This window comes from Pituophis catenifer, unplaced genomic scaffold (genome assembly GCF_029215685.1).
Source record: "Pituophis catenifer annectens isolate HBS135680 unplaced genomic scaffold, rPitCat1.0.hap2 SCAF_8, whole genome shotgun sequence".
NCBI lineage: Eukaryota > Metazoa > Chordata > Lepidosauria > Squamata > Colubridae > Pituophis > Pituophis catenifer.
In genome coordinates this window covers 12,561,792-12,577,976 of record NW_027256888.1, presented here as the reverse complement: position 1 = coordinate 12,577,976, position 16,185 = coordinate 12,561,792, and positions in this window count along the sequence as shown.

The window sequence follows — 16,185 nt, the reverse complement described above, 5'->3', positions numbered from 1 at the left end:
TTAATAGATGCGTGGGAAAGAGATAGCAGTATGCGCAAATGCAATTTCGGAGATGGTTAAATATTAATATTTTTGTTGCTAGATCCAAATCCAAGCGTAAGCATCTCTAATAATTTCCACCGGTTCCAGAAAGATCCATGAAAGCAGAGGGTGCTTTGGATTCCTTTTATCAAACCATGTCATCTATGATTAGCTTTATTCATTAGACTTTGGAAGTCCCAAAGGTGCTTTTTTCAAAAACGTCTGTTTTTCCTTGAAGACGTTTTGCTTCTCATCCAAGAAGCTTCTTCAGTTCTGACTAAATGGTGAAGGAAGGAATATAAATCCTGTAGCAATAGCAGAGCCAATGTTCAGCTCTACACTACAGCTCTAGTAGTGATTTTTCCATCCAAATACAGATAGTCCTCGACTTCTGACCACAACTGAGCCCAAAAATTATGTTGCTAAGTGAGGAATTTGTTAAGTGAGTTTTGCCTGATTTTATAGCCTTACAACGGAAATTTTGGGCTCAATTGTGATCGTAAATCAAAGATTACCTATACAATACAACCACTAGTTGCAGATTATGAGGCTCAGGTCTTTATAGTATCTATTTGTTTTAATTAATCTCTCTATTAGACCCTAAAATTGTTTCCAATATACCGGTATATAGTATTTAAGAATAATGAGTCTGATAACAATAACATTGCAATTTAGCCACTTCCAAATCCAAGAACAAATTCTGTCTCTTTCATATATATCCCAAACCATACATTTTGTTATTCTTGTCCGATCTTAATAATGTTATTATTTTTTTTCAGTACCTGGAGCATTGCTACCTAGTCCTTTGGACTGAACTTTGCATTCTGTACCTCTTTCATCTGTAGCCATTGTTTGCTAAATGTTACTGGAACAAAATGTACAATACAACAGAGTCACATAGATTAAATCACAGAAATCAACTTTATCGTGGTTAGACTGCATGGTTTGTTTAATAACGAAGTGAATCACATCTATGCACCATTAAGTCCAAAAGACAGACTCAAAGCTACTTATATTACTTTTTTAAAAATCCAACTCAGAGTTCGTAAACAATTTTCCAAACATTTTTTAACCCACATTAGAAGATTAGGATCAGCCTGGCATCTTTCATTTAGACTTCTCCAGGACTGTCCCTTCCCTTCGGTCCTTGGGCTTCGGTCTTTTGGGAGCAACCTGCTTTAGATATCAGGAAAAGCTTAATTATTTCAACCCAAGCGTTCCTCTTATATCCATCACAAGTTGGTTGAGAACCTCGGATCGGCCTGTCCAACAACTGACCAGCAGTGATGGTAGATAACTCTATGGTGAAACAGGAGACAGAACTCTATTTTGCTTCATGGCACAACCTTCCCCAAATCTATCAACTCTTCTTCATGCTCCCGCTTGATGTGGTTCTTCTGGGACAGTCCTAAATCCATGCCCAAAAGGAACCTGACTATCAGCTAGTACCATGATGCCGAACCTATGGCACGCGAACCACAGTTGGCACGTGGAGCCATATTGGTGGGTACGCGAGCGTTGCTCTAGGTCAGCTCCAGTGCGCATGCATGCACTGGCCAGCTGATTTTCGGGCCTTCCGGTCCCACTGGAAGTTGGCAAATGGGCCGTTTCTGGCCTCCGGAGAGCCTCTGGGGGGTTGGGGAAGGCCGTTTTCACCCTCCCCAGGCTCTAGAAAGGCTCTGGAGCCAGGGGAGGGGAAAAACAACCCTATCGGGCCCACCGTGCCATCACGTGCCAAAAATGTGGGGAGCTTAGGGGGGTCGTGCACACCTGAGTGGGGGGGGTGGGCCACATTGAATTATGGGTATGGGCATGCGTGCGCGCAACCCCCCCCCGCTCTCTCTGCTTTTGGCACACGACGGCAAAAAGGTTAGCCATCACTGAGCTAGTATCAACAAATAGCAGAACAGTCAGAGTGAAACAGGTGGCTAAACTTGCCAATTCAGCTGTTTTCCCACCGGCTGATGAATGGGGAAGGAAATACATACGGTGGAATGTAACAATCCCTGTCCTCCATGTACAGGTAGTCCTTGACTTACAACAGTTCATTTAGTGAACATTCAAAATTACAACAGCGCTGAAAAAAAAGTGACTTATGGCCATTTTTCACACTGACAATTGCTGCAGCAACCCCCACGGTCACATGATCAAAACTCAGATGCTTGGCAACCGATTCATATTTATGACGGTTGTGGTCCCCCCCGGGATCATGTGATTACCTTTTGCGACCTTCTGACAAGCAAAGGTAATGGGGAAGCCAGATTCACTTAACAACCGTGTTACTAACTAAACAACTGTGGCAAGGAAGGTGATAAAATGAGGCAAAGCTCACTTAACCGATGTCTCGCTTAGCAACAGAAATTCTGGGCTCGCTTGAGATCGTTAAGCCGTGGACTACCTGAACAATGTACATTAGAAATAAAACCAGAATTATTGGCTGGTATCACCCCTCCAGCAAGTCAGAAATTGACAAAAGGAGCAGCAAATTTGATGCTGGTAATAATCTGCCACTTCAAGGAGAGCTGGATACAATGGTGGGATTCAGCCGGTTCGGGCTGGTTCAAGTGAACCAGTAGTTAAATTTATGGCTGGCCCCACCCTTCGCACGCCTCCCCTTCCAGGAGTCCCCACACGCCCCATTTTGTCTCCCAGGTAAGTGGAGGGAGGCCTCCTAGTCCTAGGCCCAAAATAGGGCGTGGGAGGCAGCGCATCCCCCCTGCGGCCTATTTTTGCTCCCATGGGGGTGCAGGAAACTGGCTGTCACACACACCCCTGGCCATGCCCACCATGGCCACGCCCACCCAGCCGGTCATTAGGGCAGAGAACCATTTGTTAAATTATTTGAATCCCATCACTGTCTGGCTAGCATTAGGGGGCCAAAACCTTGGAAAACAGTTGAAAAAGTCACTGCTCAGCTGATGCCGAGGAAAAAGCTAATAGTCTTGGCCAATTCAGTCGTTTCCTATGGTCTGCTAAGGAAGGAACAGAGGTGGAAAATCCCATTTTCGTCCTCAAAAAATTGCTCCCTAAGTAAGCAGTAATTCGTGAAACCAAATTCGAACGAGGCAGAATCCTCGCCATTCTGGCACGGAGTGATAAAAATAAAATTAGAACTGTCATCATGTGCCTTAGTATCCTGACATCCAAAGCAGCTAACATCTGGCAGAGATGATCAGAGCATAATTCCATCTCTCTCTCTCTCTCTCTCTCTCTCTCTCTCTCTCTCTCTCTCTCTCTCACACACACACACACACACACACACACACACACACAGACAGACACACAGAGAGAGAACAAGCTCCCTATCACCTGATGTGTGTGTGTGTACATTAGTGGGAGGACAACCTAGCATTTAATCAAGAAAATAAATAAACTGCAAATCAGATGATTTGCTTTCTTTTTTTCTGCCCCCTCTGGGTCTGGAGGAGGGATAATTAGGAAAGGTTAAAGGAGAAAGGATATTAACCGAACAAAAGAAAAGACCGATATCAATGAATAACACTGATTTAACAGAGAACAAAATGAAAGGTTTTTGAATCCCATCCCATTCTGCTTTTTATTTATTTGTTCATTATTGAAGAATAAAAGCTGCAATCAGGCAACTCAGCTGGGATCGTCAGAGCCTTTTGAAAGAATTTTTTTACAAGCTCTTCGCCAAAGAGGTTGTAGAAAAAATGGTTTTAAAAGGAAAAAAAAATTGGCCACGCCCACCCAGTCACATTACCCCACCACCACCAAGCCACGCCCACAGAACCGGTAGTAACAAATTTTACATTTCACCACTGTAGCAGAGGGATCCAGACTAAATACGACAAATTAATTTGCTGATTTCAGGGACTAAAAGTGCTAGGGGTTTCTGGGAATTTGCATGGTGAACAAACGTACAAAAGCCAACACAACTTGAATACTCAGTTCACATTCTTGTGAAGACTTTTCTCCTAGGGTGAAATCCAGCAGGTTCTGATAGGTTCTGCAGAACTGGTAGCAGAAATTTTGAGCAGTTTGAAGAACCGGCAAATACCACCTCTGGCTGGCCCCAGAGTGGGGTGAAAATGGAGATTTTGCAATACCTTTCCCCCAGGAGTGGGGAGGGAATGGGGATTTTGCAGAATCCTTCCAGCCACACCCACAGAACCGGTAGTAAAAAAAATTTGGATTTCACCACTGCTTTTCTCCCAACTGCAGCAATCGTTATACAAGATACAGGCGCAGATACAGTATACAAGGCTTGCTTTTAACTGAATTGCTGGTTTACTAATTAATATAAAAATGGCTTCCCTTTTTTGTTACCTATTAAATATTAAACTTGAAAGTGAATAGGTAAAGGAGACAACGATTGCCTGGGCTAAAAACTGTGGATATGCAATAGAATTAGATAAATGGCAGAAACTATGAGATAGAAATGTTAAATTGACTATGTCAACTGCATATAAGGAAAATATGTATAAAATGTTTTATAGATGGCATTTTGCCCCGGCAAGATTGGCAAAAATGTATAAAGACAGATCTTTTAAATGTTGGAAGTGTAATCAATTGCCTGGTTCATATTATCATATAAGAATAAGAATAATTTTATTTCTATACCGCCCTTCTCCCGAAGGACTCAGGGCGGTGTACAGCCTATTAAAAGCACAAGACAAACATCAATTAAAATAATTTAAAATTATTAAATAATTCGGCTTAATTTAAAACCCCAGAAATTTAAAAAACCCAATTTAAAATTATTATGTTGATAGCCCGGCCTGGTGGAACAACGGGGTCTTGAGTGCACAGCGAAATGCCCGGAGGTCAGAGATCTTGCACACTTCCGGGGCAGTTCATTCCACAGGGCAGGGGCTCCCACAGAGAAGGCCCTCCCCCTGGGTGTCGCCAGCCGACATAACTTGGCCGATGGCACCCTGAGGAGACTCTCTCTGTGGGAGCGAACTGGCCGGTGGGAGGCTATTGGTGGCAGAAGTTGGTCTCGAAGGTACCCGGGTCCTATGCCATGGAGCGCTTTAAAGGTGGTGACCAACACCTTGAATCGCACCCGGAAGACCACTGGGAGCCAGTGCAGCTCGTGCAGGAGGGGTGTCACGTGGGCACAACGTGGACATGCCCAAAAGCTAAAAAATATTGGACAAAAATACATACTTGGTTAGAAAAAATGACAAAGCAACCATATAGACTTGAAACCAGAAATATATTTGTTGGGCATTCTACCAGAAAAAATATGATAAAAAGATTATATATCTGGTCTTGCATATTTTAACTGTAACTAGAATTGTATTTGCACAACAATGGGAAAATGATGAGAGGGAATGTAATTAAGAAAATACTAGAATGTGCAGAAATGGATAGATTTATGGATAGTTCGTGCGCAAAGCGCATGCACGAAGAGAACCAGTAGTAAAGCCGGTTAGAACCCACCACTGGCATGCACCCTGCACTTACCTGCATCCAAAACGAGCTGTGTGGGGACTCCTGGGAGGGGCGGGGAAAGCAGGGCCAGCCAGGAGTAGGATTTGGGGGTTCTCTGAACTGCACAGAATCTTAGCTAGAGGTTCTCCAAAACCACTGCGAACCCCTTGCAACCCACCCCTGGAGAGAGCCGTATTTTGAGGAGGGGACAAATCACTCTTTTAAACCATGTTGGCTTATCTACAAGGTTTACTGTGATTTTTTTAAATTCAAAATCATGGCTTGGGTTGTTTTTGTGTTCCACTTGTAATGTTAGAACTTCCAAAAGAAATGGAAGGAAAACCAAGTCTTGGCTGTACAAATTCTAACTGGTTTTTTTCACCTGCAAAACTAATTCCGATTTATTTAAAAACATGGTTTGTGTTAAGTTTCCAAATAAAGTTGAAATATTCCTTACCGCTGTCAAATGTAATCTTATATTCCTCCACTCAGGCTTCTTCTGAACATCAGAATATTGCATACAATCCGTGGGTAGCCCCCGTTAATGGTTATGTTTCCAGCTGTTTATGAAGAAATAGCAACAGAATTATAATTTAGTAGAGAAAGACAATTCTTGAAGTGACAATTTGCAGCAGAAACTCACATTTGCCTTCTCAGCAGTAAGCCCTGCTATGTTCAAGTAGGTTTTAGTCTCAGAATATTAATTCAGTCTTATTGATTTCAGTATTTTTCACCTGCTTTCGATTGCATTATTCTGTGATTTTGTTACTGTTTAAGTCAGGGGTTTGCAACCTTAACCACTCAAAGAGCCACTTGGACCCATTTCCCACAGAAAAAAAAAACACCAGGAGCCACAAAACCTGGCTGAGCTTGGTCAACTCCACATCACTCACTTCCATCCAGTCATATGACCTATACAGCCAGTCATTAGGGAAGAGAACCAGTTGTTAAAAAATACTGGGAACCACAAAACCCTTTTCTCTCTTTCTCCCTCCCTCTCTCTCTGTATCTCTCTATGTCTCTCTCTCTCCCACCCTCTGTATCTCTCTTCCCCTTTCCCTCTCTATTTCCCCCCCTCTCTGTATCTCTCTCTATATATCTCTCTATGTCTCTCTCTCCCCCCTCTGTATCTCTCTTCCCCTCTCCCTCTCTCTCTCCCTCTCTCTCTCTGTATCTCTCTCTATATATATATCTCTATGTCTCTCCCCCCTCTGTACCTCTCTTCCCCTCTCCCTCTCTATCTCCCCTCTCTCTCTGTATCTCTCTCTGTATCTCTCTATGTCTCTCTCTCTCCCACCCTCTGTATCTCTCTTCCCCTTTCCCTCTCTATTTCCCCCCTCTCTGTATCTCTCTCTATATATCTCTCTATGTCTCTCTCTCCCCCCTCTGTATCTCTCTTCCCCTCTCCCTCTCTCTCTCTGTATCTCTCTGTGTCTCTCTCTCTCTCCCACCCTCTGTATCTCTCTTCCCCTCTCCCTCTCTATTTCCTCCCCTCTCTGTATCTCTCTCTATATATCTCTCTATGTCTCTCTCTCCCCCCTCTGTATCTCTCTTCCCCTCTCCCTCTCTATCTCCCTCTCTCTCTCTGTATCTCTCTCTCTATATATATCTCTATGTCTCTCCCCCCTCTGTACCTCTCTTCCCCTCTCCCTCTCTATCTCCCCTCTCTCTCTGTATCTCTCTCTGTATCTCTCTATGTCTCTCTCTCTCCCACCCTCTGTATCTCTCTTCCCCTTTCCCTCTCTATTTCCCCCCTCTCTGTATCTCTCTCTATATATCTCTCTATGTCTCTCTCTCCCCCCTCTGTATCTCTCTTCCCCTCTCCCTCTCTCTCTCTGTATCTCTCTGTGTCTCTCTCTCTCTCCCACCCTCTGTATCTCTCTTCCCCTCTCCCTCTCTATTTCCCCCCCTCTCTGTATCTCTCTCTCTATATCTCTCTATGTCTCTCTCTCCCCCCTCTGTATCTCTCTTCCCCTCTCCCTCTCTCTCTCCCTCTCTCTCTCTGTATCTCTCTCTATATATATATATCTCTATGTCTCTCCCCCCTCTGTACCTCTCTTCCCCTCTCCCTCTCTATCTCCCCTCTCTCTCTGTATCTCTCTGTATCTCTCTATGTCTCTCTCTCTCCCACCCTCTGTATCTCTCTTCCCCTTTCCCTCTCTATTTCCCCCCTCTGTATCTCTCTCTATATATCTCTCTGTCTCTCTCTCCCCCCTCTGTATCTCTCTTCCCCTCTCCCTCTCTCTCTCTGTATCTCTCTGTGTCTCTCTCTCTCCCACCCTCTGTATCTCTCTTCCCCTCTCCCTCTCTATTTCCCCCCCTCTCTGTATCTCTCTCTATATATCTCTCTATGTCTCTCTCTCCCCCCTCTGTATCTCTCTTCCCCTCTCCCTCTCTCTCTCCCTCTCTCTCTCTGTATCTCTCTCTATATATATATATCTCTATGTCTCTCCCCCCTCTGTACCTCTCTTCCCCTCTCCCTCTCTATCTCCCCTCTCTCTCTGTATCTCTCTCTGTATCTCTCTATGTCTCTCTCTCTCCCACCCTCTGTATCTCTCTTCCCCTTTCCCTCTCTATCTCCCTCTCTCTCTCTGTATCTCTCTCTCTATATATATATCTCTATGTCTCTCCCCCCTCTGTACCTCTCTTCCCCTCTCCCTCTCTATCTCCCCTCTCTCTCTGTATCTCTCTCTGTATCTCTCTATGTCTCTTTCTCCCACCCTCTGTATTCTCTCTTCCCCTTTCCCTCTCTATTTCCCCCCCTCTCTGTATCTCTCTCTCTATATCTCTCTATGTCTCTCTCTCCCCCCTCTTTATCTCTCTTCCCCTCTCCCTCTCTCTCTCTCTGTATCTCTCTATGTCTCTCTCTCTCCCACCCTCTGTATCTCTCTTCCCCTCTCCTTCTCTCTGTATCTCTCTCTCGATATATCTCTATGTCTCTCCCCCCTCTGTACCTCTCTTCCCCTCTCCCTCTCTATCTCCCCTCTCTCTCTGTATCTCTCTCTGTATCTCTCTCCCCCCCTCTGTCTCTCTCTTACCCTCTCCCTCTCTATCTCCCCCTCTCTCTCTGTATCTCTCTCTATATATCTATCTCTCCCCCCTGTACCTCTCTTCCCCTCTCCCTCTCTATCTCCCCCTCTCTCTCTGTATCTCTCTATATATATCTATCTCTCCCCCCCTGTACCTCTCTTCCCCTCTCCCTCTCTATCTCCCCCCCTCTCTCTGTATCTCTCTCTATATATCTATCTCTCCCCCGTATCTCTCTTCCCCTCTCCCTCTCTATCTCCACCCCCTCTCTCTGTATCTCTCTCTCTGTATCTATGTCTCTTTCTCCCCATTTCCCTCTCTCCCCTCCTCTCTCTGGGTATCTCTTGGATTTCCAAGGCCAGGTGAGGAGTGATTGGGAGGGGAGGGCAAGGGGCGGGGCCAGCCACTGATGGAACAAGGAGCTGCAGCAGAGGGCCCAAAGAGCTGCATGTGGCTCCGGAGCCGCGGGTTGCTGACACCTGGTTTAAGTAGTTAGATAGAAAGTCTCTATATGTCACATGTAAACCCTGGTGGCTGTAGTCAACAATATTGACATAATCGTTACACTATTGTTATCAAGATCACCCCAACTCAATAACCCATTTAACCAAACTAAAATTTTAGTTTAATGAGCATGTAAGATGCTTCCAAATTCTGCATGATTTAAAAAAAAAACGAATAAAGTAAAATTTAAATGCTATTTTATATTCCATGTTATGTCACTGAAATTCAGGATCCATGTATAGGTAGTCCTCAACTTACAACAGTTCACTTAATGACCGTTTGAAGTTTCAATGGCACTGAAAAAAGTGACTTCTGATCATTTTTCACACTTAAGCTCATTGCAGCATCCCCATGCCCCCGTGATTTGCATTCAGATGCTTGACCACTGACTCACATTTATGATGGTTGCGGTGTCCTGGGGCCATGTGATCATCTTTTAGGACCTTCTGACAAGCAAAGGCAATGAGGAAGCCCGATTCACTTAACAACCATGTTACTGATTTAACAACGGCAGTTGTTGTAAAGCGGGGCAAAACTCACTTAATCAATGTTTCACTTAGCAGCCTAAATTCCGGGCTCAACTGTGGTCATAAGTCGAGGACTACCTGCATTTTCAATTGGCAGGAGGAAAAAAAACTGGGCACTGAAACAAAATGCGAAGGTATTTAGTTTACATTCAAAATAATACTTTCAGACTAATAACAGAGACGGCTGCATTTTTAAAAAAATATTATATTAATTTTCAATAATTAAAATACAAAAAGAAAGAATTCTTGTGTATAACTGTGACCATTTACATGACATATTACTACCCTGTTTTCCCCAAAATAAGACATCCCTTGATAATAAGCCCAATCAGGCTTTAGAGCGCATGGCAATAAGGCCAAGCGCTTATTTCAGGGTTCAAAAAAATATAAAACAGGATCTTATATTCGGGAAAACACGGTGTAATTTACTTATACTCTATACATTCTAACTAAATCCAATCATTATCTAATTCTTTTTTCCTTTTTTATTTTCAATCCATTTGTACCACTTCTCCCATATTACGTAGTATTCCAAATCCATCAATCCTTTTAGTGTCAATTTGCCCATTTCAGCACAGTCGAAAACTTTTTAAATTATTAAGTCTTCAGAGGGTATATTTCAGGAGTGAAATGCTCCCAGTTCGGACCGGATCGCCCGATCCGGTAGCGATGGCAACGGGTGGTTTAGAGAACCGGTAGCAAAAATCCCTGCCCACCCCCAGGCCCAGCTGAGCCGCACAATCATCAGAGGCTGTTTTTATACTTTTAAAAGCATTTTTTCCTGCAACCTCTTCGGCCAAAGAGGTTGTAGGGAAAAAAAATGCCTTTAAAAGCCTCTGGCGATCCCAGCTGACTTGCCTGATGGTCAGAGGCTTCTAAAAGCATTTTTTTCTGCAACCTCTTAAGGTTGTAGAAAAAATGCTTTTAAAAGTAAAAAAAAAAAAAAAAAAAGTTGGCCACGCCCACTCAGTCACATTACCACACACCCCCACCAAGCCAGAACCGGTAGTAACAAATTTTACATTTCACCACTGGTATATTTGTATTTCTCCAACACTGCGCAAAGGTTGGTCTTGCCACCATTATTATATTTAGAATGATGTACGTTGGGTTTTTTTAAATCACATTTTCCTTTCGTTATCCCGAGAAGAAGCAATTCTGGTGTGTATGCTATTTGAAAGCCAGTTAATTCCTGTAACCAAGTTTGTATTTTTTCCCGAAATTTTTTCGATTCTGGGCATAACCACCATGAATGAAATAAGGTCCCCTCTTTTTGTCTACATTTCCAACAATTTGGAGTTAAATTTGGGTATATTTTTGCCAACCTTGAAGGTGCCAAATACCAACGATAAAACATTTTGTATTGGTTCTCTTTCTATTTTGCTGATTTTGCTATTTTATCATTTCTGTTCCAAATTGTTTCGAGACGGCTGTCCATCCGTTTAGAGTTAAAACAGTTCCCATGAGACGGCTGCATTTTAACGGGAACTGTTTAACTCTAAACGGATGGACAGAAGATGCTACTTTTGGGTAAAACAAAACGGTTCTAAGAATTGGCGGGGGGGATTAATTGCATTATGTGTAACAATATATAGATTTTTTTTTTAATGAAGGGTAACAAGACTGCCAAATGGCATTCATTGGAAAGAGACACATCTGTTTTCCACTGCTTACTTTGTTCGTATGCAAATGATGGGCTTGGTGAAGAAAGCTGGATGAGCTCATCCCCACCTTAGATTTTTGAGGCTGTGTTTGGGCTTTAATTTTTCTGATAACAGCTACTTTCCCTTGGGAAAAAATTGGTTGGGAAGAGCAAGCCTAAAATGGGTGGGGCCCCACCTCCTCCTTTTCAGGCCCTCTGTTTCTTTCGTGGCACCTCTTTTTCTGCTTTTTTAAAATTTATTTCCAGCATTATCTCCTTTCTCTTTCTTTTTCCTTCTCTCAAATGGAAAAAAAATAAAAAATCATTGCAGCTGGAGGCTTAGCGGATCACTTGGGAAGGGGTGGTGGTATTGAAATTAGAAAACTTGCTTTTGTCCTGCCTTCAGCTTTCTTCTCCAACATACAGTCCTCGATTTATGACCACAATTGAGCCCAAAATCTATGGTGCTAAGTGAGACATTTGTGAAGTGAGTTTTACGGCTTCATTTTTACGGCTTTTGTTGCTAAGTGAATCACTTGCAGATGTTAAGTTAGCAACATGGTTGTTCAGTGACAGGGTGGATAAAAATCAATGATTTTTTTTAAAAAATAAAAAAAAACGGGTTTTTTTGATTTAAATCGGATTTTTTTGATTTAAATCGGATTTTTTTGATTTTTATCGAATTTATTTTAATAAAAAATTTTGGGGTAAAAATCTATCGTAAGATAGTTTTCTATTTAAGATACATAAATAATTTAGTTTATTCAGCATGAAATGGAGCTTAGTTATGTAGTATGAGGCTGTATATTCTGCAACACTGGGACTATCAGTGAGTCAACAGTGGGTCAAAGGAGTAGCAGAGATGACAGTTGCTCTTTAAAAATTATGATTTAAATCGAGTTGATTTAAATCAAGCCTTTTTACTAGTGATTTAAATCATGATTTAAACTGTGATTTAAATCAACTCGATTTAAATCAAATCCACCCTGTTCAGTGAATCTCATTTCCCCGTTGATTTTGTTCACCAGAAGGTCACAAAACAGGATTACATGATCCCATCATAAATATGTGCCAGTTGCCAAGTGTCTGAATTTTGATCACATACCATGGGGATGCTGAAATGGTCGTAAGTGTGAAAAATGGCCATAAATAATTTTTTTCACTGCCCTTGTTAACTTCAAAAGGTCACTAAATGAACTGTTATAAGTTCGAGGACTACCTGTAGTTATTTTCCAATATCTTTGCACACCCAGATGGAGTATTACTAAGGAAAAATGGCAGGTTTTACACCAGTGGTGGGTTTCAAATTTTTTTACTACCGGCTCTGTGGGTGTGGCTTGGTGGGAGTGGCATGGCTTGGTGGGCGTGGCTTGGTGGGCATGGCAGGGGAAGGATACTGTAAAATCACCATTCCCTCCCCAATCCAGGGGAAGGATACTGCAAAATCCCCATTTTCTCCCGATCAGCTGGGACTTGGGAGGCAGAGAATAGATGGGGGCAGGGCCAGTCAAAATTTTTACTACCGGTTCTCCGAACTACTCAAAATTTCCGCTACCGGTTTTCCAGAACTGGTCAGAACCTGCTGAAGCCCACCTCTGTTTTACACCCACTTTCCAAAGTGTGGGGCAGAAATATAAACTGAAAAGTTAGTGACTTGCTTGCTTTAGTTTAGAGTGGTAATTCCTACGCTGTTTGTGCCAATTATTCCTTTTCCCAGTCTCAAATAATGCCATACACAGAGAGAGAGAGAGAGAGGGGGGGGGAGGGAGAGATATTCTGATCTTCTGCACAAGCGCTTTGACAATGGCAGTCCCACACAGGATCCTCAACTCACATAAAAGCAATTACAGATTGTTCCGACATTGCTCCAGGATAATTGCATGCCCAGAATTGGAACTGAATTTGCCTGCAAGGACTGTCACCTGGAAGATTGTTATGGAGGAATTTTATGTTCTCTCCGCCCCCCCCCCACCCGCACGATTGGATCCGAGACTCCATATTGACACAACGAAATGTGGGCTTGCAACTTGTTATTGCTCATTTTCTGAATGAAATGGTTCGTTTACACACAAACCAAGTTCACAGACTCTTAAATTCACAGGTTAGGTCTGAGATTCAGAAGGAGTAAAGCCCACATCAAACCCTTGTTCTAGAATGATCAGGGGTGAGGAAAGATGGCCTCTTTACGACCTGTGGACTTGGACTCCCAGAATTCCCGAGCCAGCCTGGAATTCTGGGAGTCGGAGTCCACAGTTCCTAATGGGGCCATTGTTCCCCATCCCTGTTCTAGAACAGCGGTCTCCAACCTTGGCAACTTTTTTTTTTTATTATTGAAAAAGTTTTTCAAATACAGATTTTTCCCCCTTTTTTCTCCCCCCCCTCCTCCCTAACCCCCCCTCACCACCCCTCCCCCTGTGACTTCTTCAAAGTAAGATCCAGATTCATAACAGATTATATAATACTTTACCATCCCCTTACTCCATCCCCCTAATACTGACCCTTTCTTTCTAATAATATTATTACATCCCCCTTTTACTATACATTTCAAAATAACATTCTACTATAACATTATATAATAACTTCTGATTTAGCATAGTAATATTATTATAACTCCCAATTTAGCAATAATCTGCCCTTTTTCTCCTCCCCCATACACATATCTGTATATTAATATAACAACTTTTAAGACTTGTGGACTTCAACTCTCAGAATTCCTCAGCCAGCGAAGCTGGGAGTTGGTCCACAAGTCTTCAAGTGGCCAAGGTTGGAGACCCCTACTCTATAGTACATTTTACAGATAGTCCTTGATTTACAATCAAGCAAAGCAAAGCTGGCTGAGGAATTCTGGGAGTTGAAGTCCACAAGTCTTCAAGTGGCCAAGGTTGGAGACCCCTGTTCTAGATGATGACTCCAAACTCCAAACTTTCCCATAAACGTTGATTATTTCCAACAAGATTTGGGCATGCTATCTCAACAAAGGCTGGTTCTCAAAACAAGAGCTAGTTTCCATATGAACTGGGGGAGGAAAACGCTGAAATGTGCCAAGTTGGGAGTGGCTCTCTTTTGTTTTGAGAAGCCTTTGTTGTGTCTTCTTAGCTATCTCTGCTCTGCTTTTTCCCCCCAAATGCCATCTGACCTGAAATTTTCCATAACAAGTCGTGCTTCCTTTATCGCACTCCTCTGAATGGGTCGTATAGCTCTCTCATCTTTCATACGCATCCATTTCACACAAATACACAAAAGGCACAAGGCATAGATACAAAAATCACAGCTGCACGTATTGTTTTGAACAGAGGAACATTCAAGTACAGGTAGTCCTTGACTTATAAAACTTCACTTAGTGACCGTTCGCATGGGTGGTATTCCCTTCCCTTCGCTACTGGTTCGCAAATGTGAGCGCGCACGCATGTGCGCTCACTTCACTCACACATGCCACCTCCCTGCTTGCACAGGGTCTTCTGACGCAGAGGGTCAAAAACTTGCATTAATGGGATGTGATGACGTCTGGGCGGGTGGGCGTAACCTTCTGCAGCTGCCGCTACCAGTTTGCACGAACCGGATAGAACCGGGTGAATACCACCACTGATGGCACTCGAAAAAGTGACTTATGACCATTTTTCACACTTATGACCATTGCAGCATTTCCATAGTCACATGATATACATTGACAAGTGACAAATGATTCACATTTATGACGGTTGCAGTATCCCCGGATCATGTGATCCCCTTTTATGACCTTCTGACATGCAAAATCAAAGGGGGAAGCCAGATTCGCTTCACGGCTGTGTTACTAATTTAACAACTGCAATGATTCACTTAACAACTGTGGCAAGAAAGGTCGTAAAATGGTGCAAAATTCACTTAACAACCGTTTCGCTTAACAACAGAAATTTTGGCCTCAATTGTGGTTGTAAGTCAAGGATTACCTGTATGCACACACACTTGCACACAACGCAGGATAATACCTGAAGCAATAAGATATGTGAACATGTTTCAGATCCTTGACAATCCCAGGCAATGTTTTTCAACCTCAGCAACTCTAAGATGCAGGCTGAGGAATTCTGGAAATTGAAGTCCACACATTTTAAAGTTGCCTCCACTTCCACCCAATTCCTCTAAATCGGGGGTGAAATATAAAATTTTTTACTACCGGTTCTGTGGGCGTGGCTTGCTGTGGGGGGGTAATGTGACTGGGTGGGCGTGGCCAACTTTTTTTTTTTTTAAATAACTTTTCAAAGCATTTTTTCTAATGCTTTGAAAAGCCTCTGCCGATCAGGCAACTCAGCTGGGATCCTCAGAGAGGCTTTTTTTAAAATGCTTTGAAAAGCCTCTCTGCCGATCAGGCAACTCAGCTGGGATCGTCAGAGACTTTTCAAAGCATTTTTTTTACCACCTCTTCGGCCAAGAGGTTGCAGAAAAAAATGCTTTGAAAAGCCTCTGACGATCCCAGCTGAGCTGCGCGATCATCAGAAGCTTTTTTTTTTTTTACTTCTAAAAGCATTTTTTCATTGGAAGAGGTTGTAGAAAAAAATGCTTTTAAAAGTAAAAAAAAAAAAAAGAGCCTCTGATGATCGTGCGGCTCAGCTGGGCATGATGGGGGTGGGGGGTGGGCAGGGATTTTTGCTACCAGTTCTCCGAACCACCCACCGCCATCGCTACCGGATTGGGCGATCCGGTCCGAACCGCGAGCATGTCACCCGTGAAGTGGAGGAAGGGAGAGCGCAGAAACGGATTAATTTTTGTTCTACGGTGGACAAACACACGCAGGAAGCATTTGTACTTAATGTAGGAAACACTCCTGAGTCACTTGCCATGATAATAAGGCTTGTTCTGGACAGATCCTCTCTCTCTCTCTTTCTCTCTCTCTGAAATGGCTTTGAGCCAACCCTGGAAAAAGTGCTGGAGGAGTAAAGACAGTCTACCGTTAAGCACAAATTGGACTCTCTGACTCGCACAACAACAACAGCCCTTCACATGTTAGCATCCGTAATGTAACAACCAGCGCCCACCATTCTGAGACCTCAAGCAGTTTGGGCAGATGGCCATTTGCATCTCATATCTTCG